The 15,553-nt window shown below is 44.9% G+C and overlaps 1 long non-coding RNA gene across 2 annotated transcripts in view; it reads left to right on the top strand.

Moving 5' to 3' along the window:
• Positions 1-15,309, top strand: part of LOC135551408 (uncharacterized) — a 35,459-nt gene extending 20,150 nt beyond the window's left edge. For both annotated transcript variants that reach the window (XR_010457298.1, XR_010457297.1), the window contains 2 exons: positions 13,467-13,577; positions 14,887-15,309. This is a non-coding gene — a long non-coding RNA (uncharacterized LOC135551408). The remainder of the gene's footprint in view (positions 1-13,466; positions 13,578-14,886) is intronic.
• The last annotated feature ends 244 nt before the right edge of the window (positions 15,310-15,553 follow it).

Genomic DNA, 15,553 nt, shown 5'->3' with positions numbered 1-15,553 from the left:
TTTTGAGGTCTTTTTGTGTTTTTTCCTACCACCTTTTGGATTTGCCATTTTTTGTTTTTTAGGATTTTTTCTTTATTAAATACACCGTCTTAAGTACTGCTGTGTCTGCCTCATCTTCTGGGTTCTGCTGTCTATTCGTGGCTCAGTTGGTTAAGTGACTGTTTCTCACTCCGGAGACCCAGGTTCGAAACCGGGTCCTGACACAACCCACCCAACTCACGCCCTGACCATACTAAAACAAAGACATAACAAAGGAACTAAGGTCAGAGCATGACACTAAGCTAGACTAGCCTACTACAATACAGCTAACTAACTAACCAAAAATACAGTGGGTGGTCCGCCCAAATCGTAACGCCACAGCATACAATAGAATTGTAGACGATTCTGTGCCTCCAATTTTGTGACAACAGTTTGAGGAAGGCATTTTCCTGTTTCAGCATGACAATGCACAAAGCGAGGTCCATGCAGAAATGTTTTGTCGAGATCGGTGTGGAAGAACTTGACAGGCCTGCACAGAGCCCTGACCTCAACCCTATCGAACAGCTTTGGGATAAATTGGAACGTAGATTGCGAGCCAGATCTAATCGCCCAACATCAGTGTCCAACCTCACTAATACTCTTGAGGCTGAATGGAAGCAAGTCCCCGCAGAAATGTTCTGAAATCTAGTGGAAATCCTTCCCAGAAGAGTGGAGGCTGTTATAGCAGCAAAGGGGGGACCAATTCCATATTAATGCCCATGTTTTTGGAATGAGATGTTTGACGTGCAGGTGTTCACATACTTTTGACCATGTAGTATGTCTTAAAGCATAATTGAGAAATAATTATTTGAAGTTGGAATATTTGTGACATTTCGGCCTTAACCAGTCTTCATTTAAGACTATAATGTTTAATCTATACGTGCTATAAAGCAAACATTGGTGTTATACAAAGCCTTAACGATTGCCCTGTAATAAGAGTAGTATTTTGATTTAAATTAAAATAATCTGACATTAATTCATGCATATTGATAATATCATATTTTTGATTTAGCTATGTTTTATATATAGTATCTTGTTGAACATAATACACTCTACAACCATATCACAGTGGTATGTCTGCAACTTAGAGTTATAATCCAATTAGTTTGCATTACCAACAGAGTGAATGTGAAAATGGATTCAAAATGGTTGCACTCTGGCTGTTGATTTGCAGGGTGTGTAATGATACAAGTAAAAGGAGGGCTGTGACTCGTTAAATCACTGATCATCCATTATATTGACCAGATACTCTAGTGGCCACTCTAACAATGAATAGATGTGTTAAAAAAAATGGAAGGCAGTAGGGAGGCAAGATCAGGTGGGACCCTTGTAGCCAATGAGAGGACAGATACTTGTGTGACCAACGGGCACAATGGTGTCCCCTTGTTACCACAGCCACAAAGTAAAAATTCATGAAAACAAGAAATTGCTTTTTTGTCTTCATTTTAGGTTAAGCAGAGTGGTTAGGGTGAGGTTAAAATATAATTTTAAGAAGAACATTTTTGGAAATAGGTTGGGTGCCTGACTTTGTGGCTGGGGTAACTAGTGACGACCAGACACAACTCCAAAATAAAGTGTTTTTTCTCAAAGTTGCAGGGATGTCACGTGTTGTACTTATATCGGTACACTCGTAACAACCTAATCATTACGAAACTTCTATTCGATCAATTAATCTACACAGCAAATAAACCACAAAACATTTTTTATAACCAGATACAAAATTCTCATTGACCTCCATGGTGAGTGAAAAAAAATGAAAAAAATGCCACCTGCTGGAGAACACCCATTTTGGACCCAGTTTTCCTTCACTTCGCCTCTTCCTCTCTGGTTACAGTGTCTACTATGCAAATGTCTCTATATAAAATGAGTCATAACTTTAAAACTAGCAGAAATCCCACTCTGGATCTTTGATATGCCCGTAGAGTAAAGTATGTTCTAGTTTTGTGAGGAATCACCCCATTCGAAAAATGTACTACTCGTACAGTATTTTTCCTGAAGGTATTTTTTCATTGTGGATTTGTAGAGGGTGTGAAAGTAGCTAGCACATTGACTTTCGAATATTTGCAATTATTCTGATTAAATGGATTTTGATAAAAATACACTATCACGCTGAAGAACCTATACACAGACTACTTGCTGTGCATACAGATGTAAGACCTTAATTTGAGCCATTTTGTTACAACAGTAAAATAATCATGCAGCAACAGGAAATATTAATTATTATGTGGATTTGTTGTGGGGGGTTTATTTTCCATTAGGACAAAAAAAAAGAGGGGCCCCTTCTGCATATAGGGGGGGGGGCACTGTGTATTGAGGCCCCTCTTTTAGTCACTGTGTATTGGGGCGCCTCAATAATCAGAGGGGGCCTATATGCAGAGGAGGCCCCCGATACACAGAGATGGCCCCCAATACACAGAGAGGGCCCCGAAACCCAAAGAGGGCCCCCGATACGCAGAGGGGGCCCCCGATACGCAGAAGGGGCCCCCGATACGCAGAAGGGGTCTATGTGCAGAGAAGGCCCCCGATACCCAGAGAGGGCTCCAAATACCCAGAAGGGCCTATATGCAGAGGAGGTCCCCGATACCCAGAGAGGTCCTCAAATACCCAGAGGGGGTACCCAGAAGTAAGAATAACAGAGTCTTTATGGCTGGGGCATGAGTCACCTATACTAATGTGGGCCACTTCCTAAGCACATACTCTCACTCACTCACTTAAACAGTTGTGTCTCAGGACAGACCAGAGCTCTGGAACAACCTTCAGAAAACCTTTATAGCACTGCTGTATTAAGTGACAGATTTCACTTTTCAAAATACCAGCCATTGACATGCATACCCTTTGAAGAACCCTTTTGGGTTCAATCTAAATATCTTTTCACAGAAGATTCTACATGGAACCCAAAAGCATTGTTTGTACCTAGAACCAAAAACGGTTCTACCTTTAACCAAAAGGGTTCTCTTATGGGGAGAGCCGAATAACCCTTTTGGAACTTTCCTCTCCTCCTCTGATCCTTTTGTTGTTTTTGACACAAGCACTCCACTGCCAATTAGCATTTTTTTGCCCGTTAATTAGAAAAGTCAAGCGGTGAAATGTTTGTCTTTGTCAGCTCAGCTAGACAGTACTACATTTTCTCAAACAGACAAAACAGCACTGCATCAATAATATTGACTGTCTCTTGGCATAGTGCAAACATTATTTTTTTTCATTGCTAATTAGTTTGTAAAGGACATTTATATTGTAATGACAGCATTTACTGCAATTTAAAAGCATATATATCATTTATTTTGCATATCTAGTGTTGAGAAAATAAGAACTGCCCATCCCTCGAAAAAAAAACAATATTAAAAAGTGAGCTTGAACTTCTTGCATAGTCGTTTCCAGTATGATTCGCCAAACCTTTTACGTCTCCACTAAAACAACCATGCAACATGCCCAGTGGACCACATATCAGAACTCAGGATAAGATGCAGGCAGTTCGAATCACAGAAGTTTATTTACAAAACAAGGGGCAGGCAAACGGCAGGTCAAGGTGCAGGTCGGTAATCCAGGGCAGAGTCCGTAAAGTGCAGAACGGCAGGCAGGCTCAGGGTGAGGGAAGGCAGACTGGTCAAAACCAGAAGTACTGAGAAAACAGGGAATAAAGAGATCAGGGGTAAGGAAAAACACACTGGTAGGCTTGAAAAGACAAGACGAACTGGCAACAGACAAACAGAAAACACAGGTTTTTAATGCACAGGGATCCCAACACCCTACTGTCCACTAGGAACAGCACAAGAGCCTATTACCAGAGAGGCTTGTGACAAGCTAGGGTGTTGGATGGGATGGGATGGGATGGGATGGGATGGAGGATTGGTTTAAACTGCGAGCTATGCTTCTGAGAATCGCGGGTTCAAAACCAGTTCTTAGCACTCGGTTTGTATTTTGTTTTCTGTTTCAAGCCTTAATCCTAACCTTATCCACTCAGGATGAATGCCTAAAGTTAACCCTAATGCCTACACCAAACCAAAATCTCCTAATGTATTCCTAAACTTAACCATCGAGGTTAGTTTCAGTTTCACTTTTGCCCAGTTTGATTGACAGCTAACAAACAAAAAATATGCCATAATAATAACCACAACACCGCTGTAATCTTCCTACTACAGCACAGATGGCTCCACATGCAATAAATAAAAGGGCTAGCCATGCCATATCTCTGTTGCTAGTTATGGCGAGGTGGATATTTGGTGATTGAACATGCCAGTAACATTGAATGGTCAGTCTTATAAGAATGAATCTGACTGCAGTTGATAATCTTGATGATGTAAATGTAATTTCTTTGAGATTTGGTTGAGCAATTATGCATCGCTACTATTGATGTTCCAAATTGACAACTCTCAACAGATGATTGTCTTTTATGTAACTAAAATGTCTGTATTCTATATTGGTCGTCCCATGTAGTTTGAGGAACATTTTCATGAAGGGGAAACCGCTTAATTTGGTCCTCTGTACCTCCCTAGTCATATTGAGGGATGGACCTCACAACGTTCATTAATGATAATCAGCAGGAGTGATCACATGGCCACAAACCCAGTCTCTGAGGACCTGGCACTTGAAAAGAAGCCTTAAATCACAGAGGGATTCTTAATTGCAAAAATATACCAGCCACCTCACTAACAAGTTAATTGGGAAAACCTTTAAAAGGTTCCTCAAGGCTGATTCTCAAGGAGTTGTTGGAGATCCTCTTTCACTTCAAACCGTTTACTTAATCTTTTGTCATTGTGTTTTACAGTCGCAGTTTAGGGTAGAATGTAGTTTGTAGTGGTTAAGACCTCTTTCCCCAAACAGAGGGGGAAAGCTGGGGCCTATTAAGCAGGGCAGAGCATTCACAATGTTGTACATAGAAGGGTTGCTCTCTTCTGAACAGACCCCAGTACCACAGACTTATGGAGGATACCAGCCTGCTGTGAAGCTTGAGCCTGAGGGTGTCTTAAAATGTGCACCTTACTGTTCTAATGGGCTCCACGGACATTTACTTTGAAGCTGTTGTTGATATTTTGGGTGTTATTGTGAAGTCTTTGCGCTGCATTACAACTTGTAGGCCTGTTCAAGAGCGACAGTCATATTTTTGAAGGGACACTGATGACTTGTGATTCATTGAATGTAACTAAATACAGTACCTGAAAAGCACGGACATGTCCTGAAACTATTATTGGCCGAACCCCTGGTGGTAGCCTATGTATAATACCATCTTCAAGTTTCTGAATCATACTAGATTTATAACCTACAAATCAATCGGTCTCTCATTGCTAAAATGTCTCTCTCGCTCTCCCTCTCTCTTTCGCTTTGGTACAGGTCAAATGAGGAAGTAATTTTTCCCGTGCTCTCACATGCCCCTGCCAGACACACACACACGCACACACCTGACCTAATTGCTCAATCTTACCAAACTAATTAATCACAGTAGTCTAATCACAGTGACAAGGTTAGGTGGGTGACATTCTCCAAAATCTCCCCCTTTTCCCCTTAAATCCCTTGTGCGTTGACAATCCAACGCACACACACACACTAATAATGTGTTGTGAATATCTGGGTATAACCTGAAGTAAATAAGGACTTCAGACCACTTACAATACTCTCAACAGAGAGGGTCTCTCGCGCTCTCTCTCTCTCTCTCTCTCTGTCCCTCAAGGGTCACTTTTATCAGAAATCATTGAAAACATATCTACAGATGTCGGCTCTTAATCGACTACGGGGTTAACAGTATTGCACTTCTCATGTAGCCTACTTTTGGCCAGCTAATAGCCTAACCACTGATTATGGACTAAACGGTCAAATTATTTTGCTGTGACAATAGAGGTAAAATTAAGATCCTACATATATACGCATATGACTGTGCCGTACCTGTTTTTGAAAGTTAGTAAAGTCACCCCACAGAGGTGAGACTGGGCATACTATGTGTGTGTGTGCATGAATGTGTGTGTGGGGAGGAGGGGGGGGGGGTTATGGGCGTGGTCAGACTGCTCCATTAATCAAAAAGAATGACACCACGTCGTCCCCTATAGGACGGCTTCACGAGCATAAGGGAGGAGGATGGGGAGGGGCAGCCAACTTTATTAATCAAGCACTCTGATTAATTGTTATGAAGTGTCACCCATAAATTTCTCCTTTGGATTTAATAATCCTTGAGGAAGACTTAACAATCTCCGCCGCGATTTTGAGTTTTATTGAGGGCTGTGTGAGGAGAGGGAGAGGGAGGCTGCGGTGACACAAATAGCTTCTCAGTGGACCGTTCTTCTCAGCTTGACAGTTATGAAATACAATTATCAGTGAGATCTGCTTAAGAATTCATCAGTGGCGCCCCTGTCTTTCCAAGGAGAGTGAAGGTGGGAAAACTACTCCATACAAAGGAAGTCTTAACTGATAAGACATTAAGATATCTCATTCTCCCCACCCCCCACAGTCCTTAAACTATCATTTCAATATCTTTAAGGTTTTTTGTCTCTGGGCTTGCAAAGTTGCTGTTAAGGTGTATATATATATATATATATATATATATATATATTTGAATGGATTCCCGTGCATTATATTAAAGCAAAAATAATTTGGTAATCAGGGAAGATGGAGAATGGCATGTCGAATGCAAATCACCAGGATGGGCATCATTTGTTTGAAATGTATTTCTTCTGCTTTCCATTAAGGTCAATAATAGTTGTTAATCTTGCCAGGCAAGGGAAATATACTGTCATCTAATCGTGCAATGCTCTGTCAGGTCTCGTGGTGACAAGATCATGAAACGCAAGTGCTTTCAATCAATTGCCATTACGAGAGAAAAAAAGTGTAATGATGTAGGTTGACTGTATGCAATTATCATTCCGTTCATATTATTATACAATATCGTTGTGTTTGGTATGCATACTTTGAGTACATATATTTCAGGCCCGAAGAACAAGAGCTGACACTCATTGATGAGCAATATATTCAGATAAGCACCACTGATCATTCTGATTGGTTGTTATGAGCCGAGGACCTGCACATATAATGGTAATCCTTAAATAGGAATTTTGAGCGCCGTGAGAATAAAGTTGCTCCAAGCCTATAGCCCAATGTAGCCAAAGCCTTTTCTGAACAGGGGTGGTGAGGTATAACTCAAATGGGGAACCATGAGGTAAGAATGGTGGAGAACCTTGGCCCAACTCAAAGCATAGCTTAACCATAGCCCATTAGCTATAGACTATCCCAGTCCAGCTGGGTTCCCCACTATACTGTACCTATGAACTGTATCTCCCTAGTATATACAGTGGGGAGAACAAGTATTCGATACACTGCCGATTTTGCAGGTTTTTCCTACTTACAAAGCATGTAGAGGTCTGTAATTTTTATCATAGGAACACTTCAACTGTGAGAGACGGAATCTAAAACAAAAATCCAGAAAATCATACAATGTGATTTTCTGGATTTTTGTTTTAGAATCCGTCTCTCACAGTGTCATGTCTTGTTATGTCTGTTCCTGTCCTTTCTCTTCACTCTGTCTCTCTCTGCTGGTCTTTTTAGGTTACCTTCTCTGTCTCTCATTCTTCAGCTGTTCTACATCTCCCCTAACTAGCTCATTCACTCTTTCCCACCTGTTCTCTCTTCCCCCTCTGATTAGGTCTCTATTTCTCTCTCTGTTCCTGCTACTTTCAGTGTCTGATTCTTGTTTGTGTTTTTGATGCCAGAAGCAAGCTGTCGTCCCGTTTGCTTCCACCTTGTCCTATCCTGTCGGAGTCTGCCTGGCAGGTGCATCCTGCATTATACTAACGTTCTTTTTGTTCCATTGACTACGTTGGAAGAGGATTTATGCCATTCCTGTTTTTCATTAAAGAACTCTGTTTTCTGTTAAAACCGCTTTTGGGTCTTCACTCAAGTACATAACAGAAGAATCAGACCAAGAATGGACCCAGCGGCTCCGGACCCTTTTCACTCCGCCGTCGAGATCCAGGGAGCGATGCTAGGCAGACACGAGGAGGAATTGTCTGCTGCTCGACATGCCGTTGAGACCCTGGCCGTCCAAGTCTCCGACCTCACAAGACAGGTTCACCAACTCCACCTCGATCCACCGCCCACTTCCAGGGTTTCCGAGTCTCCGGAGCCCAGGATCAACAACCCGCCGTGTTACTCTGGGGAGCCCACTGAGTGCCGCTCATTCCTCACTCAGTGTGATGTGGTGTTCTCTCTCCAGCCCAACACTTACTCCAGGAGCGCAGCCCGCATCGCCTACGTCATTTCTCTCCTTACCGGACGGGCGCGTGAGTGGGGCACGGCAATCTGGGAGGCGAGGGCTGAGTGTATTAACCAGTATCAGGACTTTAAGGAGGAGATGATACGGGTTTTTGACCGTTCTGTTTTTGGGGAGGAGGCTTCCAGGGCCCTGTCTTCCCTATGTCAGGGGAATCGATCCATAACGGATTATTCTATTGAGTTTCGCACTCTCGCTGCCTCTAGTGACTGGAACGAGCCGGCTTTGCTCGCTCGTTTTCTGGAGGGTCTCCTCGTCGAGGTTAAGGATGAGATCCTCTCCCGGGAGGTTCCTTCCAGTCTGGACTCCTTAATAGCTCTCGCTATTCGCATAGAGCGACGGTTTGATCTTCGTCGCCGAGCTCGTGGAAAGGAGCTCGCGTTCTCCGTTGCTCCCCTCTCCACATCACTGCCACCTGCCGCATCACTGCCACCCTCCTCCGCCGGCTCGGATGCTGAGCCTATGCAGCTGGGGGTATCCGCATCTCGGCCAAGGAGAAGGAACGGAGAATCACCAATCGCCTCTGTCTCTACTGCGGCTCCGCTGGTCATTTTGTCACCTCATGTCCAGTAAAAGCCAGAGCTCATCAGTAAGAGGAGGGCTACTGGTGAGCGCAACTACTCAGGCCTCTCCTTCTGGATCACGCACTACCTTTCCGGTCCATCTCCGCTGGCCCGGTTCATCTGCTTCCTGCAGTGCCTTGATAGACTCTGGGGCGGAGGGCTGTTTTATGGACGAGACCTGGGCTCGGGAACATGACATTCCTCTCAGACAGTTAGGGGAGCCCACGGCCTTGTTCGCTTTAGATGGTAGTTCTCTCCCCAAGATTCAGCGTGAGACGCTGCCTTTAACCCTCACTGTCTCTGGTAATCATAGCGAAACCATTTCTTTTCTAATTTTTCGTTCACCTTTTACACCTGTTGTTTTGGCCCTGGCCCTGGCTAGTGCGCCATAACCCTTCTATTAATTGGTCTAGTAATACTATCCTATCCTGGAATGTTTCTTGTCATGTGACCTGTTTAATGTCTGCTATCCCTCCTGTTTCCTCTGTCTCTTCTTCACAGGAGGAGCCTGGCGATTTGACAGGGGTGCCGGAGGAGTATCACGATCTGCGCACGGTGTTCAGTCGTTCCAAGGCCACTTCTCTCCCTCCACACCGGTCGTATGACTGTAGTATTGATCTCCTTCCGGGAACTACTCCCCCCGGGGTAGATTATACTCTCTGTCGGCTCCCGAACGTAAGGCTCTCGAGGATTATTTGTCGGTTTCGCTCGACGCCGGTACCATAGTCTCCTCCTCCTCTCCCGCCGGAGCGGGGTTTTTTTTTGTTCAGAAGAAGGACGGGTCCCTGCGCCCATGCGTGGATTATCGAGGGCTGAATGACATAACAGTTAAGAATCGTTATCCGCTTCCTCTTATGTCTTCAGCCTTCGAGATCCTGCAGGGAGCCAGGTTTTTCACCAAATTGGACCTTCGTAACGCCTACCATCTCGTGCGCATCAGGGAGGGGGACGAGTGGAAGACGGCGTTTAACACTCCGTTAGGGCACTTTGAATACCGGGTTCTTCCTTTCGGCCTCGTTAACGCTCCAGCTGTCTTTCAGGCACTAGTTAACGACGTCCTGAGAGACATGCTGAACATTTTTGTTTTCGTTTACATGGACGATATCCTGATTTTTTCACCGTCTCTCTCGATTCATGTTCAGCACGTGCGACGCGTCCTCCAGCGCCTTTTGGAGAACTGTCTTTATGTGAAGGCTGAGAAGTGCACTTTTCATGCCGCCTCTGTCCCTTTTCTCGGTTCCGTTATTTCCGCTGAGGGCATTAAGATGGATCCCGCTAAGGTCCAGGCTGTCATTGATTGGCCCGTTCCTAAGTCACGCGTCGAGCTGCAGCGCTTTCTGGGCTTCGCTAATTTCTATCGTCGTTTCATCCGTAATTTCGGTCAGGTGGCAGCTCCCCTCACAGCCCTTACTTCTGTTAAGACGTGCTTTAAGTGGTCCGTTTCCGCCCAGGGAGCTTTTGATCTTCTTAAGAATCGTTTTACATCCGCACCTATTCTTGTTACACCTGACATCTCTAGTCAGTTTGTTGTTGAGGTTGACGCGTCAGAGGTGGGCGTGGGAGCCATTCTTTCTCAGCGCTCTCTCTCTGACGGCAAGGTCCATCCTTGCGCGTTTTCTCTCATCGCTTATCGCCGTCAGAACGTAACTATGATGTTGGTAATCGCGAACTGCTCGCCATCCGCTTAGCCCTAGGCGAATGGCGACAGTGGTTGGAGGGGGCGACCGTTCCTTTTGTCGTTTGGACTGACCATAGGAACCTTGAGTACATCCGTTCAGCCAAACGACTTAATGCGCGTCAGGCTCGTTGGGCTCTGTTTTTCGCTCGTTTCGAGTTTGTTATTTCTTATCGTCCGGGCTCAAAAACACCAAGCCTGATGCTTTATCTCGTCTCTTCAGTTCTTCTGAGGTCTCCACCGACCCCGAGGGGATTCTCCCTGACGGGCGTGTTGTCGGGTTGACTGTCTGGGGAATTGAGAGGCAGGTAAAGCAAGCACTCGCTCACACTCCGTCGCCGCGAGCTTGTCCTAGGAACCTTCTGTTCGTTCCCATTCCTACTCGTCCGGCCGTTCTTCAGTGGGCCCACTCTGCCAAGTTAGCCGGCCACCCCGGCGTTCGGGTACGCTCGCTTCCATTCGCCAGCGTTTCTGGTGGCCCACTCGGGAACGTGACGCGCGTCGATTTGTCGCCGCTTGTTCGGTCTGCGCGCAGACTAAATCTGGGAACTCTCCTCCTGCCAGCCGTCTCAGACCGCTTCCCATTCCCTCTCGACCGTGGTCTCACATCGCTTTAGATTTTATCACCGGACTGCCTTCATCAGCGGGGAAGACAGTTATTCTTACGGTTGTCGATAGATTCTCTAAGGCGGCTCATTTCATTCCTCTCGCTAAGCTCCCTTCTGCTAAGGAGACGGCTCAGATCATTATCGAGAATGTTTTCCGAATTCATGGCCTTCCGTCTGACGTCGTTTCCGACAGAGGCCCGCAGTTCACGTCTCAATTTTGGAGGGAGTTTTGCCGTTTGATTGGGGCTTCCGTCAGTCTCTCGTCCGGCTTTCATCCCCAGTCTAACGGTCAAGCCGAACGGGCCAATCAGACTGTTGGTCGCATTTTACGCAGTCTTTCTTTTCGTAACCCTGCGTCTTGGTCAGAACAGCTCCCCTGGGCAGAGTACGCCCACAACTCGCTTCCCTCGTCTGCTACCGGTCTATCTCCTTTTCAGAGTAGCCTCGGGTACCAGCCTCCGCTGTTCTCATCTCAGCTTGCCGAGTCCTGCGTCCCCTCCGCTCAGGCTTTTGTCCAGCGTTGCGAGCGCACCTGGAAGGGGGGTCAGGTCGGCACTTTGCCGTAATAGGGCGCAGACTGTGAGGGCCGCTAATAGCGTAGGACCAAGAGTCCTAGATATTGTTGCGGTCAGAGAGTATGGCTCTCCACTCAGAACCTTCCCCTTAAGACAGCTTCTCGCAAGTTGGCCCCGCGGTTCATTGGTCCGTTCCGTATTTCTCAGGTCATTAATCCTGTCGCAGTGCGACTTCTTCTCCCGCGCTATCTTCGTCGCGTTCACCCGGTCTTCCATGTCTCCTGTGTTAAGCCCGTTCTTCGCGCCCCCGCTCGTCCCTCCCCCCCCCATCCTTGTCGAGGGCGCACCCATCTACAGGGTTCGTAAGATTTTGGACATGCGCCCTCGGGGCCGTGGTCATCAGTACCTAGTGGATTGGGAGGGGTACGGTCCTGAGGAGAGGAGTTGGGTTCCCTCTCGGGACGTGCTGGACCGTTCGCTGATCGATGATTTCCTCCGTTGCCGCCAGGTTTCCTCCTCGAGTGCGCCAGGAGGCGCTCGGTGAGTGGGGGGGGGTACTGTCATGTCTTGTTATGTCTGTTCCTGTCCTTTCTCTTCACTCTGTCTCTCTCTGCTGGTCTTTTTAGGTTACCTTCTCTGTCTCTCATTCTTCAGCTGTTCTACATCTCCCCTAACTAGCTCATTCACTCTTTCCCACCTGTTCTCTCTTCCCCTCTGATTAGGTCTCTATTTCTCTCTCTGTTCCTGCTACTTTCAGTGTCTGATTCTTGTTTGTGTTTTTGATGCCAGAAGCAAGCTGTCGTCCCGTTTGCTTCCACCTTGTCCTATCCTGTCGGAGTCTGCCTGGCAGGTGCATCCTGCATTATACTAACGTTCTTTTTGTTCCATTGACTACGTTGGAAGAGGATTTATGCCATTCCTGTTTTTCATTAAAGAACTCTGTTTTCTGTTAAAACCGCTTTTGGGTCTTCACTCAAGTACATAACACACAGTTGAAGTGTACCTATGTTTAAAAAAAATACTCTACATGCTTTGTAAGTAGGAAAACCTGCAAAATCGGCAGTGTATAAAATACTTGTTCTCCCCATTGTATCTATATATCATAGCCTTAGCCTAGCTAAATCAAGTAACATCATATAGGCTAAGCCATCTTAAACAGCAATAGTCCTACACCAGTCCTGTTTGGCTCCTACACCAGTCCTGTTTGGCTCCATCTATATCTCCCCACTGCAATCTATACATCATAGCCTTCATAGCCTAGCTAAATCAAAAAGCATATCGCCCATCTTAGTCGTACCTCAGCACACAACACACACACACACACACACACACACACACACACACACTACCCCCTCCCCCTGTCTTGTCTGCCCCAGTGGTCAAGGACACCCATATCAGCAGGCGTCAAGGGAGGCCCCATCCATCAGAGTGGAGTATGGGTAATGGAAGCACCCCATGACAATGATCATCAGCACCGCAAACAATGGTCCATAAACATCCTCTGACAAGTGGTCAACACAGAGGAGGGAGGGAGTAAGTGTGTTTTATAGAGAGAGAGAATGTTTGTGTGTGTGTGTATGTGAGAGAGAGAGCGAGAGAGTGTTGCTGTGTGTTTGAGAGAGAGTGAGTAGAGAGTAGCCAAGCAGAGATGGAGAGAAAGGGAAATAAATATTGAGGTAGACAGCCAGACAGTTGGATAGGGAGAGGGATGAATTAATTCCTAATCAACATACTTACAGAACTGGGAAATCGCCACAACATCGAATCACACAACGAAACAACACGCTTTCTCTCAAAGCTCTCTGTCCTGTTCTCTTTGTTTCGTGTATTATTCAGGAGGATCCAGGACCTCACTCTTACCACTCAAAAAATAAGAGTTCCAGTTTGAGGACGTTGTTCGCCCATCAGCAAATGATGCCCAATTAGGAGAAAGCTGAGTATTTCAAAGTAAGAAGGAAGTGTTTTTTTATTCGCCGAGTAGAGCTGTTGTTATTTCCCAGTCACATTTTTTGTCAGGTGTTTCCCCCCCCCCCAAACCCCCATCAATTTAATTAGCCAACATTTGTCTCGGCTTTCCCCTGCTCTCTGTTTATCCAAAACATCAGGAGTGACACTGGCCAATTAGTACAGTGAAATTGTTTATCCCTCCGCTGCGCCCTGCACTGGAATATTTTCTCTTAACACAAGGGAAGGAGGGGGTGTTGGCTACAAAAAATAAAATAATACAATTAAACACAGGGAGTTGTCATTTTGTATTTTTTTTTCCTCAACTGAGTACAAGCTTGACTGTGGATGCTTTACATTGTGTTGAACGTTGATGAGCAAGTTACCTTTCATTGTGATTCTGTATGTTGCAAACTGCCAAAATTGACCATAGTTTTGCTTGTTTTATGGCCATATATAGGAATCTTAGAAAGAAATTCAACAGAGGATTCAATAATTGGCTTGGGTGTGCTACTAATGATTTTCTGCAATACAAATAAATGATAAAGTTTCAGATTTCATTTTTTGTCCTTTTTGTGTTCATTTCTTCTCATACACTTCTATCTTAAGGCAAAGTTAAGGCAAAGCTTCAAATAAAGACAGCCATTAAGAATGTCTTCAAAACGCCTTTGGATGCTGTTGTTAAGCGCAGATGACATCTTCGGGAATTTTGCTAGTGGCTACATGATTGATGTGCTGAATGCCGTTTTGATGCTTTGAAGGCTGGAGGTTTTTGAAGTACATGATTGTGAAGTGCCAGCATATGCTTAGCGAGATAAGTCCTTTGACACGCAGACATCACAGCGAGGGAATCTATCGGAGTTGCTTCCTCGAGTGTCCACGCCGAGTGCTTTTCAAGAACGTTTACGTGACTGTCAAGGCCAAGTGCCATTTCTAAAATGGATACATACACACACACACACACACACACACACACATGCACATCTTGTTCACAGACAGAAAGAGAGACAGGCGGAGACAGCTGTCATATAAAAAGGAACACAAACACGTATAAAAAAATGTGTTCAATTGAAAAAGATCTGAAAAGAAAGTACTGACAGGGACGCTCCATTCAACCAATCAATTAATCAATCAAAGCTGGTTGCTAGACTTTCTAAAGATAATCCCTATTCTGCTACATTAACACATTTTAGATTGATTTAATCAATTTAACAATGTTTACTGTGATCAAATGAAACTTACTTCACTAGTTATGTGTCAAGCATATTCCCTGTTGCAATTGAAGTACTGTGTCTTGTTTTTGTCCATACAGGCATTATGACTGAACAGGGCCCAACTCTGCTTGGCTCTCTGACTTGAATGGAAACAATATACCGCAACTTAGAGAAAGAAGCAACAACTCTACGTGCAAGTTTGTCACTGTACGACCAACCCAGGATGTAAACCACTGTACACCACAACACACACACACACACTGCCAAAGCCATCTGATTGTGTTGTGTCTATGTCTTTTCTCCTTTGAGGTGGATAAGGGATGGGGAATGACGGTGGGACTCTGGCCTGTGCTATGAGAACAGTCATGTGACATGACAAGGGCAAGACAAAAGAAAAACATGACAGATCCAAAATGAACAGGTATAAAGACATTGTAAACAACAGATATATAATCTAATAATTCCAATTATATGGTTGTAACTTGCTCGGAACATCACATTCTCCATAAAACAATGTTAATAGTATGAAATAATTGAATAAATGTACTATACAAAAAAACTGTATCCCTCCCCTTGCAATTCCCTGTCAGCCATATTGTTTTATTTTAGTGTACGTTTGAACAATGATAACGAGTGGTGAATGCTGGGAACCAAAAAGATACAAAAGCTCAGAACAAGAACAGCTTGCGACTGCATTGCCTTTATATTGGCAGAGAACTACAGTACCACCCCTTGGCGACAGGAGGCACCTCCATCGAGCTTCGG

This window comes from Oncorhynchus masou, chromosome 13 (genome assembly GCF_036934945.1).
Source record: "Oncorhynchus masou masou isolate Uvic2021 chromosome 13, UVic_Omas_1.1, whole genome shotgun sequence".
NCBI classification, from domain to species: Eukaryota; Metazoa; Chordata; class Actinopteri; order Salmoniformes; family Salmonidae; genus Oncorhynchus; species Oncorhynchus masou.
This window is presented reverse-complemented; position numbering and strand designations above follow the sequence as displayed.